Source organism: Glycine max, chromosome 4, assembly GCF_000004515.6.
Source record: "Glycine max cultivar Williams 82 chromosome 4, Glycine_max_v4.0, whole genome shotgun sequence".
NCBI lineage: Eukaryota > Viridiplantae > Streptophyta > Magnoliopsida > Fabales > Fabaceae > Glycine > Glycine max.
This window is the reverse complement of record NC_016091.4, coordinates 18,401,859-18,419,841: the sequence shown is the minus strand read 5'-3', so window position 1 is coordinate 18,419,841 and position 17,983 is coordinate 18,401,859.

Sequence of the window (17,983 nt, the reverse complement as noted above, 5' to 3'; positions counted from 1 at the left end):
GTCTTTTGTTTTCTTCCGATCTTTGATCGGGAACTTCTTTTTCTTTTCTTTTTGTTTTCTTCCGAGGGCGAGGATGAACATTCTCACCCTGGGTCAAGGTTTATGGTGAGTTGGGATTTTGGTTCAAGACTTGTAGAACGGCTGGACATGATATATGTCAGGGCGTTGGTTTGGCCAGCGGTTCAGGGATAAAGGAGTGTCTCACATTATTTCCATGACACACATGCAACAATGATGATTTGGAAATTTTATGCAAATATGGTCATGCATGCACCGATGTGGACACTCAAGCATCGAGTTTTTATGGTCATGTGACACTAGGGCTCAAGATTCATTTTCCCTATTTAAGTCAACCCAGTGTTTCCAAAACATGTTTTTTTTTATCAATTCATGCATTCATCTGAGTCCATTTTGGGCGTTTGGGAAAATTTTCGTAGCATTCACCCTTCAGGTGCATATAAATTTTTTTCACCAAAAACTGGTGTTATGATCAGTGAATCTTTTTTCAAAGAAAAGCTGGAAGTTATTTCTTTTTAAAAGCGTGCTGGCTTTTCAGCCGAAAGATATATTTTTTGTTCATGTTTGTTTTTGTTTTTTTTCATTTTTTTTCAAAAGATTAAAAATAGCTTGTAACCTGGACACAGTTGATGCCCAAGATCACATCTTTTTTAAAAAGGCATGCGAACGAAAGTGCACAAGACCTACACATTTTTTTGCGTTTAGAACAAATCATCGTAAAGTAAGTACGACCATATGCCCAAAGCGATAAATTACTCGCATACGACAAATAACTGCATGTTCAATTTAATCACAATGGACATAATAATTGGAAGCCGATAACGTTAGATCACAAGGGAAATAACAAAATAACTAAAAGCATTAATGAAGGATAAATCACAAGTTTGGTGATTCTCGTTGTATGGCTCTGCCTCCCCCAAGGAAATCTGGAAATTCATCATCCCTCAGCTGCCTTTGTCTCTGTCTAAGGAATGACCATTCCTCGATGGCCTCGAAATGCTGTTGATGGTCCACACTCTAGAATTGGTGTTTGTCGAAGCCTGTGTTGGCTTGTGGGGCCGCACTAGAACCCTCTTCAATGGTGCCCTTCCTGGACCTTTTCGTGGGGAGCTTCTTCGTAGCCAATTCTAGGTTGCCTCCTAGTAACGCTTCTTTAACATCTTGAGTCAGACGCGTGATGATGATTTGTCGATTATGGGCCCAGTACCTGCTCGTACATGCCCGGGTGGCTGGTCACCTACTGGTCGGCCACGTGGCGTAGGCAACGCTCTAACCTTTGTAGATGAGCTGAGGTGGACCCTTAAGGTGGTGGCGGTGCATTTGTTGCCTGCTGCTGGCCGTCCCCAGGCTGCGGTGGTGCCTCGCACTACGCCTGCCTGGGGGCGCAGTACTTCTCGATGAAAGCCTAGTTAATGGGTGATGCAATCCTACCTCGTAACGGCATTGGATAGAAGACTTCAAGAAGATTGGGCCAGAGATTCAAGAGAAGGCCCTAGGGTTCTCATGAGCCTTAGGGTAGATTTCGGCCCATGAGCTAAGTATAAGCCCGCTTATCTTTGTACATAGTAGATTAAGGTGTCATTATTTTTGGGCCTTGTATTTAGGGCTCCATAATATAGGTAAGGTACCCTAGAAATGTAAGATTTTTCCGCCTTTGTATTTTAGGGCACCTAGACTAGTTTTTTGTATTAGGGGTAGTTTTGTAATTTCACATGCATTAAGTGAATATTTGATGTGTGTGGTTGGAAATAAATTTAATTGAATTGGGAGAAGCCCAACCCAATTAAATTTTAGAGGGGGAGGTGAGCATTTGCTTGCTACACTCCATTGCCACATCATATAGTCACACTTTGTGCATGTTCTTCATGCTTTACATGCCTCATGACACCTAAACACACTTAGTGGAGAATCTTGGACTTGATCTTGGATTATAGAAGCAAAGCTTCATGGTGAATCAAAGGTGATTCAAAGGTGTTTTGATGATAACAATGATGATGACAAAGGTGATGACAAAAAGCTCAAAGATCAATCAAAGAACAACTCAAGTGAATCAAGAACAATTCAAGAGTTCAAGGTAAGAATCAAGAAGAATTCAAGAACTCAAGAAGAAAGTCTAGAGACAAGAATCAAGATTCAAGGTTCAAGATCTCAAGAATCATGATCAAGATTCAAGAATAAAGAGAAGACTCAATCAAGGTAAGTATTAAAAAGTTTTTTCAAAACTTTGAATAGCACATGAATTTTTGACAAAACCTTTTACCAAAAAGTTTTTACTCTCTGGTAATCGATTACCATATTGTTGTAATCAATTACCAGTAGCAAAATGAGTTTGAAAAAGTTTTCAAACTGAATTTACAATGTTCCAATTATTTTCAAAAAGCTGTAATCGATTACAATGTTTTGGTAATCGATTACCAATGCCTTTGAACGTTGAAACTCAAATTCAAATGTGAAGAGTCACATCCTTTCACTCAAAAGCTTTGTGTAATCGATTACACTTATTTGGTAATCGATTACCAGTGACTGTTTCTGATAAATCAAAAGATGTAACTCTTCAAAAAGGTTTTGACTTTTTCAAATTAGTTTTAAGTTTTTCTAAAAGTTATAACTCTTCTAAATGGTCTTCTTGACCAGACATGAAGAGTCTATAAAATCAAGGCTTTGTTTTGCATTTCAAGCATCTTGAATACTTTTCTAATCATTTCATTACAATCCTTTACAAGCCTTGAATCTCTTTGAACTTCTTCTTCTTCTTTGTACCAAAAGCTTTCTGAAGTTTTCTGGTTTTCCAAACCTTGAAAACTTGTGCTATTCATCTTTTCATTCTCTTTTCCCTTTGCCAAAAAGAATTCGCCAAGGACTAACCGCCTGAATTCTTTTTGTGTCTCTCTTCTCCCTTTTCCAAAAGAACGAAGGACTAACCGCCTGAATTCTTTTGTGTCTCCCTTCTCCCTTGTCAAAGAATTCAAAATGACACAGTCTGAGAATTCTTTTGATTCTTCCCATTCCCTTATACAAAAGTGTTCAAAGGACTAACCGCCTGAGAATTCTTTTGTATCCCCATTCACAAAGTATCAAAGGTTTAACAGCCTGAGATCTTTGTCTCAACACATGGGAGGGTACATCCTTTGTGGTACAAGTAGAGGGTACATCTACTTGGGTTTGACTGAGAACAAGAGAGGGTACATCTCTTGTGAATCAGTTCTAGTGGAGGGTACATCCACTAGGTTCAAAGAGAACAAGGGAGGGTACATCCCTTGTGGATCTTTGCTTGTAAAAGGATTTTTACAAGGTTGAAAGAAATCTCAAGGACCGCATGTCGCTTGGGGACTGGATGTAGGCACGAGTTGTTGCCGAACTAGTATAAAAATTCTTGTGTGTTTGTCTCCTTCTTCCCTACTCTTTTACTTTCCGTTGTGCATTTAATTTCTGCTTTTACTTTCTGTTAAGTTTCTCTTCTACTCCTCATTCTCTTAACAATTTAGTAAAACCCTTAGAAGAGTAATTTTTAATTAGTAAAGGTTTAGGAATAATTAATTCAACCCCCCCTTCTTAATTATTCTGAGGCCACTCGATCCAACAAGTGGGTTGAACCATAGCTAAAATTCACTAATCATAATTAGTGAAATTTTGGCTCAACAAATTCAATTTCAAATTCAAGTGAAATTTGTATAGAAATTCAAATTTGCCTCCAATTTTGTGTGACACTTAGGCTATAAATAGAGGCCATGTGTGTGCATTTTTCAACTTTGATAATTTGAAAATTAAACTTCAAAGTTCAGAGCTCTCTTAGAGCTCAAACTTTCGTGCTCTCCTCTCCCTTCATTCATCTCCTTCTTCCTCCAAGCTCTTATTCATGGCCTCCTATGGTGGTGAGCTTCTTCTAGACTCATCTTCTCCTTGAAGTGGCATCTCCTCTCTCTCTTACTTCTCCATTCCGCTGCCATGCATCTTCCAAGAAGCAATGGAATCCATTGATGAAGAAGATCCTAGGCCTACAAGCTCTAATGGAGCTTACATCATGTGGTATCAAGAGCATCTTCATCTAGGTGATGCTCTTTTGCTTCCTCTATCTTTTTGTTCGGTGAATTCTCTTTAATTCCTTGTTATTCTTCTTATTCTCCATGTATATCCTCCATTGTCTTGTGGTTTGGTGCTGTTTAGAGTAGATTCAAAAAAAAAAAAAATAAACCGATTAAATCTTAGATCTACACTTGTTCTTGCATTTCTATGGTTCAAATTTTGTAGATCTACTCTTGAATCATGTTTTTGTGTTGATTTTAGGTTCTGTCATTTTTCATTCATAATATTATTGTGCTGAACCTTAGATCTAAATTTTCTTCCAAAATATTGATTAGAAAAAAAACACAAAAATCTAAGTGTAAATCACTTAATCCATGTTGTCTTAGAGTCATGTTTAGTCATAGTAATTGTCACATTATGTTCTAAGTTTGTGTTGAATTTTTATTTTTGTTGATTGAGTTCTAGATACATTTGTTCATGTATTCTTGTCATTCTTAGCCTATCTTTTGAATTTTGAGTCTAATTCATGCATGTTATTTAGTTCATAACATGTTCTAAATCAATTCCTAGAAGTAGTCTTATTGTTGAACTTTTTTTTTCGAAGTTTCCTACATGATGCCTATGATGAAGTTGAGTTGTGGTGCTGAGTTGTGGCTGGATTTGTGAATCAAAATAAGTCTTAAGCTCTCTTGAATTGTGTTACTCAAGATAATTGAGCATAAGCAAATACAAATTGTAACTATCTAAGCCTTAAGCAACATAAACACTACTCTTGATTTCTAGGTTGAAATCGCTGGTGCTGGCAGCTTGAACATATGAACTTGTATAAATTACTGGGAATTGGTCACTACGTTTTTTGAGCTGAAATTTTTACTGAATTTTCTAGACATTTGGAAAAGAATTATGAAAAAGAACCAAGCGATTTGGATTAAAGGAAAAAATAAGAAAAATCACACAAGTTGGCTGAAAAATCAGTGTCCAGGAAAAAAAAAAGTGAAAGGGAAGTGTGCTTGTGATTTTGGCTCAAAATTTGTTCTATAATTGGTGACTATTTTATACCAATCCTAGTTCTGAAATTTAAATTGAAAATTATTGTGAAAAAAAGTTCCAAAACTAGAGGTTTCTTGAGTTTTTTTTTAGTTTTTTCTACTCTACTCTAGAGCCATTCTAGGTTTCTATTTGACTCCCAGCTTGCTTTTGTGTGCTTTTCATTGCTTTAATTGTTGAATAATCCTTGAAAATTTGTCTTGTTAAAACTCTATTGGTTTAGATTTCATTTCATTTTTTTTTGGTCTTTGGTTATTGCTTGTCTCTTTGTTTCCTTGCTTGTGAGTTGCCATATAGGGAATTGGAAAGGAGGATTGGTGCCATACCTTGAAGAATTTGAGTCAAGAAGTAAGGGGCCAGCCTCCTTAAGAGCTATTGGACTAAGAAGCACTCCAAATTGAGTGAAACACCAAAGAGAGAATAGCCACCACAATTAAGGACTTTTTTTTGTAATTTTGTAATTGGCATTTCAAATTTGGTAACAAAAAGGCCTTTCATTGGAAGTAAGTTGGGAGCCTCCAATAGGTCACCCTACTTCCATTTGTGTGTAATAATATTAGGCAATTTTCCCTTAGGATAGTGAGTGTTTTGTTGGGAACCTTAAATGTGGTCATCCAAACACTCTTAGGATTCTCCTAGTTTACATTTCTTGCTTACTTTCATAGCTTATTTCCTTTACCTTCCATTGTTAAACCGTCTAGATAGCTTGCCTTTTACCAATTAGTTTTTACCTTATCTTTCACACCTCTTTTAGTATTTTTTTTGGCTAATTTCAACCATAGTTTCTTTTACCTTTTGTTTTCAAACCCCCAACAAGAAAGAACCACAACTTAGAAACCACCATGAGTCTTGATTCTTCATCTAGTATTAATGGGGAGGGTTCTACTCCTAAGGACCCCTTGTATAAGATATTAGATGAGTTGAGATCGCTTAAGTTGTGGAAAGAAAAACAAGAGAGAAAAGAAAAAGGAAAAAAAAGAGTGGAAGAAATAAGTCAAGATGAAAAAGAGAAAATAAGGGAAGAAGAAAGAAGGAAAATACTAAAAGAGTTAAGAAAAGAAAATCATGCCTCCTATAGTAGTCATAACTCTTGCAAGAGCTTAAGTGAAGAACTTCGTGACTATTATGAAGGAAGGCATAGGGCACATCCTAGACCTCACTCCCATTGGAGCAAAAAGGAAAGAAAGCCTCAAGAGGCTAACATTAACCTCCTATACTTCCATGGGAAGGACAATGTAGAGGCAAACTTAGATTGGGAAATAAAGGTAGAGCAACAATTTAAAAGGAAGTCTACTTCAAAATCTTATGGCTCTCACTCTTATCCAAAGAAAGACCAAGGTCAAGGCATCTTAGGGGTGACACCTTCTAAGCCCAAAGATGATAAGGGGAAGACAATAGAAAATCAACCCCTTAAGGCTAGTATGCAAGAGAAGACTAGCTCCATAAAGTGCTTTAGATGTCTTGGAAGAGGGCACATTACTTCTCAATGCCCCACCAAGAAAACCATGATTATGAGGGGCCAAGACATTTATAGTAGCCAAGATGAGGCTACTACTTCACCTTCCTCTAGTGAAAGTGAAAAAGCAAAAGGGGAAGAATCTAATAAAGAGATCTACCCCCAAGAAGAAGGACAACCTTTAATGGTTAAGGAGGAGTGTAAGCAGGTAAGTGTCTCCTTTAAGAGGTTAGCTAAGGAGGAAAGACATTTTGAAATAAAGACAAATATTAAAGAAATTTCCCCTCTTAGACAACCTCCACATTTTCTCCTTTGTAAAAAGACACTTGTTAGCATTGCCACACCTCTTAGGCTTGATTTTATTCCTCAAGTAAAGGAGTTGTTGGATGAGGGTTTGGTTCGCCAGAGCTTAAATCCTTGTGCTTTGTTGGTGCCCAAAATAGGTATTATTAGGCACCAAATCCCTAAAATAGGTGGTATGATGAATGCTTTGAGTGTTGCAACACTCTTTTGTAAAATCACTCGTGCACCCAACATCTTCATGATTTGTGTACATAGGGACTCATTAGGTAGGTTTGTTCTTATTTTTAGTTTCAATACAAACTTAGGTACTCATATGGGACACCTTAGGTTTGTCATACTTTTTGGTAGGAATAATCAACATGAAAATACAGAAAATGTATCTTTTATTGCATTACTTTTCTTAATTTTTTAAATAGTGATCAAGGGATTCCCATGAACCCTAAGCAAATAAAGGCCATTCCTGAGTGGCCCACTCCACCAAGTGTAACAAAAATTTGGGGCTTCCATAACTTAACAAACTTTTACAAAAGGTTTGTCCCATATTTTTCTATACTTGTAGCACCATTCATTGATTTGGTGAGGAACCATGTTCCTTCATGGGAAGATGCCCAGGAAATGGGTTTTCAGACCTTACCTTACTTCAACATACCAAACACCACTAATACATATGTTTTTGTTCTTTTTACAGGTGTTGAGGAAAAAAGCCCAGAGTTTCAAGAACCTCGGGATTTGAGGTCAAATCCTTTTCAAGGGGGAGGGAATGATGTAGTCCTATCTCGCAAGGGCATTGGATAGAAGACTCCAATAAGATTGGGCCAGAGATGCAAGAGAAGGCCCTAGGGTTCTCATGAGTCTTAGGGTAGATTTCGTGTCCATGGGCTAAGTATGAGCCCGCTTATCTTTGTACATATTAGATTAAGGTGTCACTATTTTTGGGCCTTGTATTTAGGGCTCCATAATATAGGTAAGGTACCCTAGAAATGTAAGATTTTTTCGCCCTTGTATTTTAGGGCACCTAGAATAGTTTTTTGTATTAGGGGTAGTTTTGTAATTTCACATGCATTAAGTGAATATTTGATGTGTGTGGTTGGAAATAAATTTAATTGAATTGGGAGAAGCCCAATCCAATTAAATTTTAGAGGGGGAGGTGAGCATTTACTTGCTACACCCCATTGTCACATCATATAGTCACACTTTGTGCATGTCCTTCATGCTTTACATGCCTCATGACACCTAAGCACACTTAGTAGAGAATCTTGGACTTGATCTTGGATTAGTGGGCTGAACCATAGCTAAAATTTACTAATCATAATTAGTGAAATTTTGGCTCCAAAATTTGGCTCCACAAATTCAATTTCAAATTCAAGTGAAATTTGAATAGAAATTCAAATTTCCCTCCAATTTTGTGTGACACTTAGGCTATAAATAGAGGCCATGTGTGTGCATTTTTTCAACTTTGATCATTTGAAAATTAAACTTCTAAGTTCAGAGCTCTCTTAGAGCTCAAAATTTCGTGCTCTTCTCTCCCTCTCCCTCTCCCTTCATTCATCTCCTTCTTCCTCCAAGCTCTTACCCATGGCCTCCTATGATGGTGAGCTTCTTCTAGACTCATCTTCTCCTTGAAGTGGTGTCTCCTCTCTCTCTTCCTTCTCCATTCCGTTGCCATTCATCTTCCAAGAAGCAAAGGAATCCATTGATGAAGAAGATTCTAGGCCTACAAGCTCCAATGGAGCTTACATCAATGGGGGCCTGATGATCAGAGCTGGGAACCCTATGGCCCTGTTGGACTTCTCCGGGTCCAAGGGACTCCTCGTAGAGGGGGTGATCCCTGCAAATAGTAGATGACATCAAAAATCAGTTGAGCCATATGCATACTTACCTATGTCGTGACGACACAAACCAACTGATACTTCCACAGGGGGAGATCAACATTGTGGTCGCTGGGTAGAATGTTGCTAAGTAGCAACGTCATCCATATCTGTGTGAGAGTGGTCATATTGGTGTGCATGATCCGCACTCGTCTCTTTGCAGCGGCCCGGGCGAAATCTTGCCCTGGTATGCAGACTAGCTGCACGATAGCCTCCTCCTCTGGTTGTGCTCGCACATTTGGCCCTCCTCTAATATCAGGGGGTGGCCCAGGAAGTGATAAAAGCAAACTACTAGACCCTCACCCGAGAGTGCAAGCCTCGATTAAGCATTAAGGGCAGAGGACCTTGAGTTCTCTGAAGGCGCAAATGTAGATCCCTCTGAAAGCGAGGACGTGCAACCCTTTGAAGGTGAGGACATGTAGTCCTCTAAAGGTGAGGACATGTAGTCCTCTCATGGCGAGGACGTGTAGTCCTCTGAAGGTAAGGGCGTGTAGCCCTATGAAGGCGAGGGCATGCAGTCCTCTGAAGGTGAGGGGGTGTAGCCCTCTGAAGGCGAGGACGTGTAGTCTTCTGAAGGCGAGGACATGTAGTCCTCTGAAGGCGAGGACATGTAGTCCTCTAAAGGCGAGGGCATGTAGTCCTCTGAAGGTGTGGACGTGTGGTCCTTTGAAGGTGAGGGCGTGTAGCCCTCTGAAGGCGAAGACGTGTAGTCCTCTAAAGGTGAGGACGTCTAGTCCTTTGAAGGCGAGGACGTATAGTCCTCTAAAGGTGAGGGCATGTAGCCCTATGAAGGCGAGGGAGTTCAACCCTTTGAAGGCAAATGAGTGTAGCCCTCTGAAGGTGAGGACGTGTAGTCCTCTGAAGGAGAGGACGTGTAGTCCACTGAAGCTAAGGACGTATAGTCCTCTGAAGGCGAGGATGTGCAGTCCTCTGAAGGTGAGGGTCTGTAGCCCCTAGAAGGTGAGGGCGTGTAGCCCTCTGAAGGTGAGGATGTGTAGTCCTCTGAAGGTGAGGACTTGTAGTCCTTTGAAGGAGAGAATGTATAGTCCTCTGAAGGAAAGGACGTGTAGTCCTCTGAAGGCGAGGGTGTGCAGCCCTCTGAAGGAGAGAGCGTGCAACCCTCTGAAGGCGAGGGCATGTAGCCCTTTGAAGGCGAGGACGTGTAGCCCTCTAAAGTCGAGGATGTGTAGTCCTCTGAAGGTGAAGATGTGTAGCCCTCTAAAAACGAGGACCTGCAATCCTCTGAAGGTGAGGACGTGTAGCCCTCTAAAGTCGAGGACGTGTAGTCCTTTGATGGTGAGGGCACGTAGCCCTCTGAAGGCGAGGACGTGAATCCCTCTGAAGGTGTGGGCGTGTAGCCCCCTGAAGGCGAGGACATGTAGTTCTCTGAAGGCGATAGCGTGCAGCCCTCTGAAGACGAGGATGTGCAGCCCTCTAAAGGCGAGGACATGCAGTCCTCTGAAGGCGATGGCGTGCAGCCCTCTGAAGAGGAGGATGTTCAGCCCTCTGAAGGCGAGGACGTGTAGTCCTCTAAAGTCGAGGACGTGTGGCCCTCCAAAGGCGAGGATGTGAAGTCCTTTGAAGTCGAGGGCGTGCAGCCCTCTGAAGGCGAGGGCGTGTAGCCCTCTACAGGCAAGGACGTGCAGTCCTCTGAAGGCGAGGACATGTAGTCCTTTGAAGAGGAGGGCGTGTAGCCCTCTGAAGGTGAGGACTTGCAATCCTTTGAAGTCGAGGACGTGTAGTCCTCTGAAGGTGAGGGTGTGTAGCCCTCTGAAGGCAAGGGCATGCGGTCCTCTGAAGCTGGGGAAGTGTAGTCCTCTGAAAGCGAGGACCTGCAGTCCTTTGAAGGCGAGGACGTGTAGTCCTCTGAAGGTGAGGACATGTAGGCCTCTGAAGGCGAGGACGTGAGGTCCTCTGAAGGTGAGGACGTGTAGCCCTCTGAAAGCGAAGACCTGCAGTCCTCTGAAGGCAAGGACCTGTAGCCCTCTGAAGGTGAGGGCGTGTAGCCCTGTGCAGGCGAGGGCGTGAAGCCCTCTAAAGGTGAGGGCGTGTAGCCCTCTGAAAGCGAGGACGTGCAGTCCTCTGAAGGCAATAGGTACTAGTACCCAAGGGTCCACCCTTATGAGAAAGCAAGAAATCGACTCATCGAGAGGGCCTCTCATCCCAAACTTAAAAGTTAGGACATTTGATTTAGGAAATCTATGCAGTTAACATGTTTTTTTGGGGATGCAGATGCATGCAACCTTTGTCTTGAAATGCGGTAAATGCAAACTTTGAATGCAACAATACAATGTAATGGAAAGTTGTACAATGTTCATGACATTCTTTCCCTATCTTGTGATTTTGATTTTGATATGATTTTCTTTTTGGAAAACACAAATTAACAGTCCTTTTGAATGAGGTGATAATTCATGCAACCTCATCCTATCTTTGCAAATGTCTTCGGGAACTCCCTCAGAGTGTATGTTCTGTTTGATTTAGTCACTTGACAATTTTGGGGTGACGGCAATGGAGCCGTTTAATCAATCCATTGAAATCCCAGGGTTTGTCCTTCCTTTTTCATTTAAAAACATAAACGGGTGAGAACTTTTGATCTGCCCCTAGGTTCACTCGAGGCTCATGCACAATGCCCCTCATTGCCCCAGTGTAGGGCTTTGAGGTATCAACCTTGTCTTTTGTCATGACCTTGTAGAAAGGAAGAAACTGTCCAGGTTCTCGAAAATGAATTTTCAAGGACAAAAAAAATTTGAAGGATTTTTTCAATTGACAGATTAAGTCAAATGATTCCTATTCTTGATAACTTACATTCTCTCTCTAAAAGACAAACTTTCAGGAATGATAAAATGAGGTCACACGAATGTCTGTACTTTATTTGAGACACAACCAATCAAATGTTTTTTTTCTTTTATTTTGAAACTTATTGTTTTGAACTTTACTCGTCATTTTATGGCACCCCCACCAATGTGCAAGACGAGTAATCTCTGATTGAACGGTCTTGGAAGTCAAAAAAACTTAGGAGCACAGGTCGTTTGAGCAAACAAACCAATGTCTTACACTCACATTCCGATGGAAGTTGAATAAGCAAAGATGTAACTGTGAGAGGATGAGAGAGACAAGGATGTCAAATTTATCCATATTATTTAGCATTGTAACTGTGGTTTACAATAATGGAATAAACTTGAAAATCCTAATGAGTCATTAGAGACATCTAGCAACAACCTTCAAAATGCCCCATGTGTGGCATCTCTTGTGAATGTCAGGATTCACAAGCGATTCTCCTCAAATTTCAGCCAGCACGCATCAATTATACCTTGCACCTTATGCTTCAGGGTCCTACAATTCTCAATGGAATGCCACGGGGCCCCTCCATGATAAGCACATGTTGCGTTCGAGTCGTATCCTCGGAAAAATGGAGGTTGAGGAACCTTGGCTGGCGTTATGGCAACCATTGAATTATCGAGTAGATATGTGAACAAGTCAGCATAGGATGCCAGAATTGGGGTGAATTCTACATGCTTTTTTGCTGCAAAATTCACTTCTTGGTTGGTGTTTTGGTTTGCACTTGGCATTGGATGTGCGGCCAACAAACTTTGTGGATGATTTAGGGATAGCCTTTGTGGATGACTGGGTGGTGGGTAATGAGAAGGGCCGATATTGGCTGAGCGATGACATTGTTGGGCTGGTGGGAAGTTTGGCCATGTAGGAATGGCAGCCACAACATGGGTTCCTTCCTCATTCTCATCCTCTTCATTTGCCCTAGTTTTCTAGTTCATCAAAGCAAGATGATCAAATTTGCCTCTTTTTAGACCTGCTTCAATCCTTTCGCCGGCGAAGACCAAATCCGCAAAGCTTGAAGGTGCGTACCCCACCATTTTTTCATAGTAAAACATTGGTAATGTGTCTACTATTATTGTGATCATCTCTTTCTCCATCATTGGAGGTGCCACTTGAGCCGCCAGGTCTCTCCACCATTGGGCGTATTCTTTGAAAGATTTGTGCCCCTTGTCGCAACCTACCCTTCGGCGGGAGGGCGACGCGCGGCTCACGGGTGCGTCTTCCAAGGGAGGAGGGCGCGCGGAGTCGCCACCAATGTTTATTCGGGAAAACGTCGGAAAAACCGAAAAGCGTGTGTGGTCTACGAACTTTGAGTGTGAAAGTTTTGGGAGTGGTATTAACGCACGGGGAAGGTATTAGCACCCTACACATCCGCCACAAAGGACGCCAACTGTCGCAACCTACCCTTTTGCGGGCGAGCAAGGCGAGGCTCACAGGTGTGTCTTCCAAAGGAGGAAAATGCGCAGAGTCGCCACCAACGTTTATTTGTGGAAAACGTCGGAAAAACCGAAGGAAACCGGTCATGAAGAATATTCCAGATTTGGGAGTTGTATTTACGTTTGAGGAAGGTATTAGCACCTCTCACATTTGTCCCAAAAGGACAACAACCTTAAATTAGAATTGTGTGAAATTGTGTACCTAAACTTCTATTTCTTTTTTATTTTTGAGGTCGACAAAAGAGGGGATCTTGCTCCTACATACCCTCCATCGAAGAGGAAATCAGACCTACGTAGTTCTTTTAAAAGGGCGAATCAAGCGATTCTTTTTACTTGGAAGGTGGTCCTTTTAAGGCGTTGGACCTTAAAATGATCCATTTTTTTGCTTGGTGAGAAAAACTGAGGTATTGAACCTTAATATCCTTTTTAGTGATTTTTGCGGACAAGCTTGACTTTGTGAGTTGATTTTAGCCTGAGTTTCACTTTAGTTATTAGTCAATTCGATTAAAGAAGAGAAATCCCAAAGAGAAACGTCCGATTGATTTTTTGCTTTATTTTACTAAAAGATATTTTTTGATTATTATATTATTATTTTACCTCTTTTTGGTTTCCAACGTGGTTATGGCATGACCAAACGGTCGGATTTCATTTTAAAAGAAATTAACGGATATTACAATTCAAATGATCGGTGGAAATTTATTTTATTTTTTGATTAGGCGAGAAAATGAATTAAGTAAATGACTAAAGCACGTCAAAAGGGGATACAGAAGGTAAATGAAAATGGAAATAAAAGTACGCGAAACAAATGGGGACCACCAATGGTACATAGAATGAATTGAAAAGTTCAGTTTCAGGAACTTACCGGTTGAAGATCGAAGAACGCGAAGAACGAACGAAAGATGGCGGAAAACCTCCACAGATTTGCTTACGGAAATGTCACGGACGAGTTACGGAAGCGCCTCGGCTTGGATTTTCTTCACAGAAACGATTTTTTTCACTAATTTCAAGTGATCCCAAGATACCAGGAGGGTTGAACCTTTTTCTCCTTCACTCCTCCCCCTATTTATAGAAAAATAGGGGAGGAGCTTGCCACCCAACTCGCCCAGGCGAGGCAGGTTGCTTCCTCCAGAAGCAACTGCCTTTTGGAGGAACATCCTGGAAGGCCCAAGTGGGCCTGGTTGCTATTTGCACCCCCTTTTTTACTAAGTACACCCCTTGCTTTTTTTGGTGATTCTTTTTCCTTAACGTTATGAAACTTTACGAATTTCGTTTCTTTCCGTAAGGTTACGGAACCTTACGGGTCACGTAATTACTCCTTTTTAGGCTTTTGGAATGTTACGGAACCTCACAGATTGCGTAACAATGCTTCCTTTTGATTTCCGACAATGTTACGGAACCTCACGGATTGCGTAACAATGCTTCCTTTTGATCTCCGGCATGTCACAGAACTTCATGTATTGTGCAACAAAGGGTGCCAAGTACCACGAAGCGGTCAAACAAAGGTTGCATGCCATCAAACAATGGTCCCCGGATGAAGTTAGGGTATGACAGTTGCCCCTCTTTACTGACCTTTTATCGGAGATAAGAGGAAAGCAAAGATGAAACACTGATTTCGTCTGTCTTAGCCCTCTCCGTGATTAGTCTATGACGACTCCCGTCTCTCCTTCCTCTTTCTCTGCACAACACAAACAAAAACACAAATAACATAATATATACGTATACACATATTTGGTGAAGGAACCGATCGGGAAAATAACAAAAAACCATATTTTCCTTTCACCGGAGGCTCCATACTTGATAACGGAGGACACATGAATAACGCTAGGCAATCAATTCATGGGGCTCCGAATACGATGGTGGAGGTTGCACGAACAACGCTAGGCAATCAATTCGTGGGACTCCAGACTCGATGGTGGAGGACGCATGAATGACAATCAATTCATGGGGCTCCGAATAAGATTTGATGGTGGAGGACGCCCGAACAGTGCTAGGCAATCAATTCGTGGGGCTTTGGACTCGATGGTGAAGAATGCATGAATGAAAATCAATTCATGGGGCTCCGGATAAGATTTGATGGTGGAGGACTCACAAACAGCGCTAGGCAATCAATTCGTGGGGCTCCGGACTCGATGGTGGAGGATGCATGAATGACAATCAATTCATGGGGCTTCGGACTTGATGGTGGAGGACGCACGAACAGCGCTAGGCAATCAATTCGTGGGGCTCCAGATAAGATGGTGGAGGATGCATGAATGACAATCAATTAATGGGGCTTCGGATAAGATTTGATGGTGGAGGACTCACGAACAGCGCTAGGCAATCAATTCGTGGGGCTCCGGACTCGATGGTGGAGGATGCATGAATGACAATCAATTCATGGGGCTCCGGACTTGATGGTGGAGGACGCACGAACAGCGCTAGGCAATCAATTCGTTGGTAGGACCGAATGGTCCAGCAGGTTCTTTCACCTAAAAGGCGAACATACTTTAGCAAGGAAAAATAAATCATTCACGAGAGCACCATATCTTAGAGAAACAATATGCTTATGCCAAAAATAGTTTTCCTTGTAACCGAAAATGAAGGGTAAGATGTCAATGTTTAGCTTTTAAATGAACATTTAAGGGAAACGTCGGGTCAAACTGAAGCTGGGAATACAATCACTCATGGTGTATAAAAAACTCACATAGGTAAGTGTTTTACCCTAATTCCAAACCATAGCTGCACCATGACTTTATTATGCACATGATTTCCTATCGAACCAAAAGATTGCGCGCGCGATCACGGATCAATAGGATTTTCAAGGGTGGTGTTTTTGGAGAGGAACCTGGGTGTTTCAGTCTTTTCCTCCTTGTTTATGTGGGGCGGGACATTGCCCGTTGGGGGCGACCTTGAATGGCAATCCCAAAGGAAGAACCACTTAAAAAAATGGGTTTTCCCTTTGTTGGCGGTCTTTTACCTCGCCGAAAATTTATCTGGTCCGAAGATCTTCTGTTCTCTTTCCTAGTTTCCTTTATTGATCGGGAATTATTCTGTTTTCCTCCGATCTTTTCCTTTTTACTTTCTTTCGATCTTCGATCGGGAATCCATCTTTTCCTTTTCCTTTCTTTCTTTTCATTTCTTCCTTTTCATTTCTTTCTTTTCATTTCTTCCTTTTCATTTCTTTCTCTCCTCCTTTCTGATCTTTGATTGGGAATTCTAGTTTTAGCATTCGTTATTTACTCTCCCTTGAGGAGATTCTGTTGTCCTCTTCTTCGGGGGGAAGGATGAGGATTCTCTTCATGGGCCAAGGTTCAAGGTAGCTTAAGGTTGTGTCTTAATATGGTCTTTTCACCGCATGTGCCTGATTTTGATATTTGGGGCAAAACAAATTCATGTGTCAAAGTGTCGGTTATGGGTTGAACTCCTATATTATTTCCACGGGGCGCGCATAACAATGATGATTTGGAAACAATGCGCAAAATTAGTCACGCATACAGCTAGGTGGGTACTCAAGCATCCATTTTATGGCATTGTGATACTAGGACTTGGGATTTACACAAGTAGACCCAACATTTCCAAATTATGTTCTTTCATTGGTTCAAAAAATCCACCCATTCTTATGTCGGTTATTTTGGAAAATAAACTCTTAGCGTCAGTTTCTTGTTTCCAAAAGATATGTTTGCTCTCTATGAATGATTTATTCTTCCTATGACCATAACATGCCGACCTTAGAGGTCTTTCTTTCTCTTTTCTTTTTGTTTCATTTTTTATGTTCGCAAAAACTATACATCCATCGTTATCTATGAGAAAAGCTTTTTCTTTATACACCTACATTCCTATACACAACAAACTTTTTCTGTACACACGCACATTAAAAACTTTTTCTCTTTATATCAACATGGTCTATAAAAATCCTATTCCTGTTCAATGATTTCTTTTTTCCTTTTTCAACATACACTCGTGGTTTTATACAAAAAATTTCTTTATATACCCTCATTGCTCACACACAAGAATTTCTTTTCAAACATTATTTATATATAAATACGACATTTGTTCACAACCCCTCTTTCTTTTTCTATTCTTGGTATATCATGATTTTTGTTCGTTTTATTTTAGGACAACGTTCCTAAAGGAAAACTCTACAAGGTTCCGGAACAAACATTATCGACAAATAACGAAGTAAGCATTAACGTAATAGTCCAAACAAAATGTATGCACAAAACAAAACACAATCGAAAAAACAAAACAAACGTTAGTCCCTCAAGTTTATAAAAATAAAATAATAGGTAATAGATAAAAGAGGAAATCTGTCATCTCCTCATCCATGCGGGCCTCCTCTGCATCGCTGGGAGCTTCGGTAGGCGCCTCCCCTGCCTGGGCCTCATACCAATCTCCGGGCCATGCGACCTCAGCCCTGAACTGATATGGAGTAGGGCACGCAAAAGGAGAAAAACCTAGCTCTGCTGATTGAGGCTGAGCTGGTGGAGACACTCATGTATCTGCACCCGCCCCCTGTGATTGGCCGCCTGTTGGCGAACCAAGTGCTGTAAATACCGCTCCATGCCAAATGACCTAGCTGGATCAGCCTGATGAGGTGGTGGCGGTGTGTCTGCGGCATGCGGTGCATCACCCTGCGCCTGTCTAGGCATGCAATACTTCTCAATGAAGGCCCGGGTGATCGACGGTCGAATCACCTTACTAGGTGTGACGGGAACCCCGAATGACTGGCAGAGACCCGTGATCAATGCTGGAAACCCCAGGGCCCTGTTAGACTTATCTGGGTCTAGAGGGTGCCTGGTAGGTGGCATACCTGCAAATAAATAAATGGCGTCAGCGATCAACTGAGCCACATGGACGCTCATCCGTGTCAGGATGGCATACACCAGTTGACACTTCGGCAGAGGGAGGTCGGAGTTATGATCGCTGGGCAAGACATTGCTGAGCAGCAACGTCATCCACATCTGGGTCAAGGTGGTCATGCTGGTGCGTATGATCCGCACCCGCCTTCCGGCAGCGGT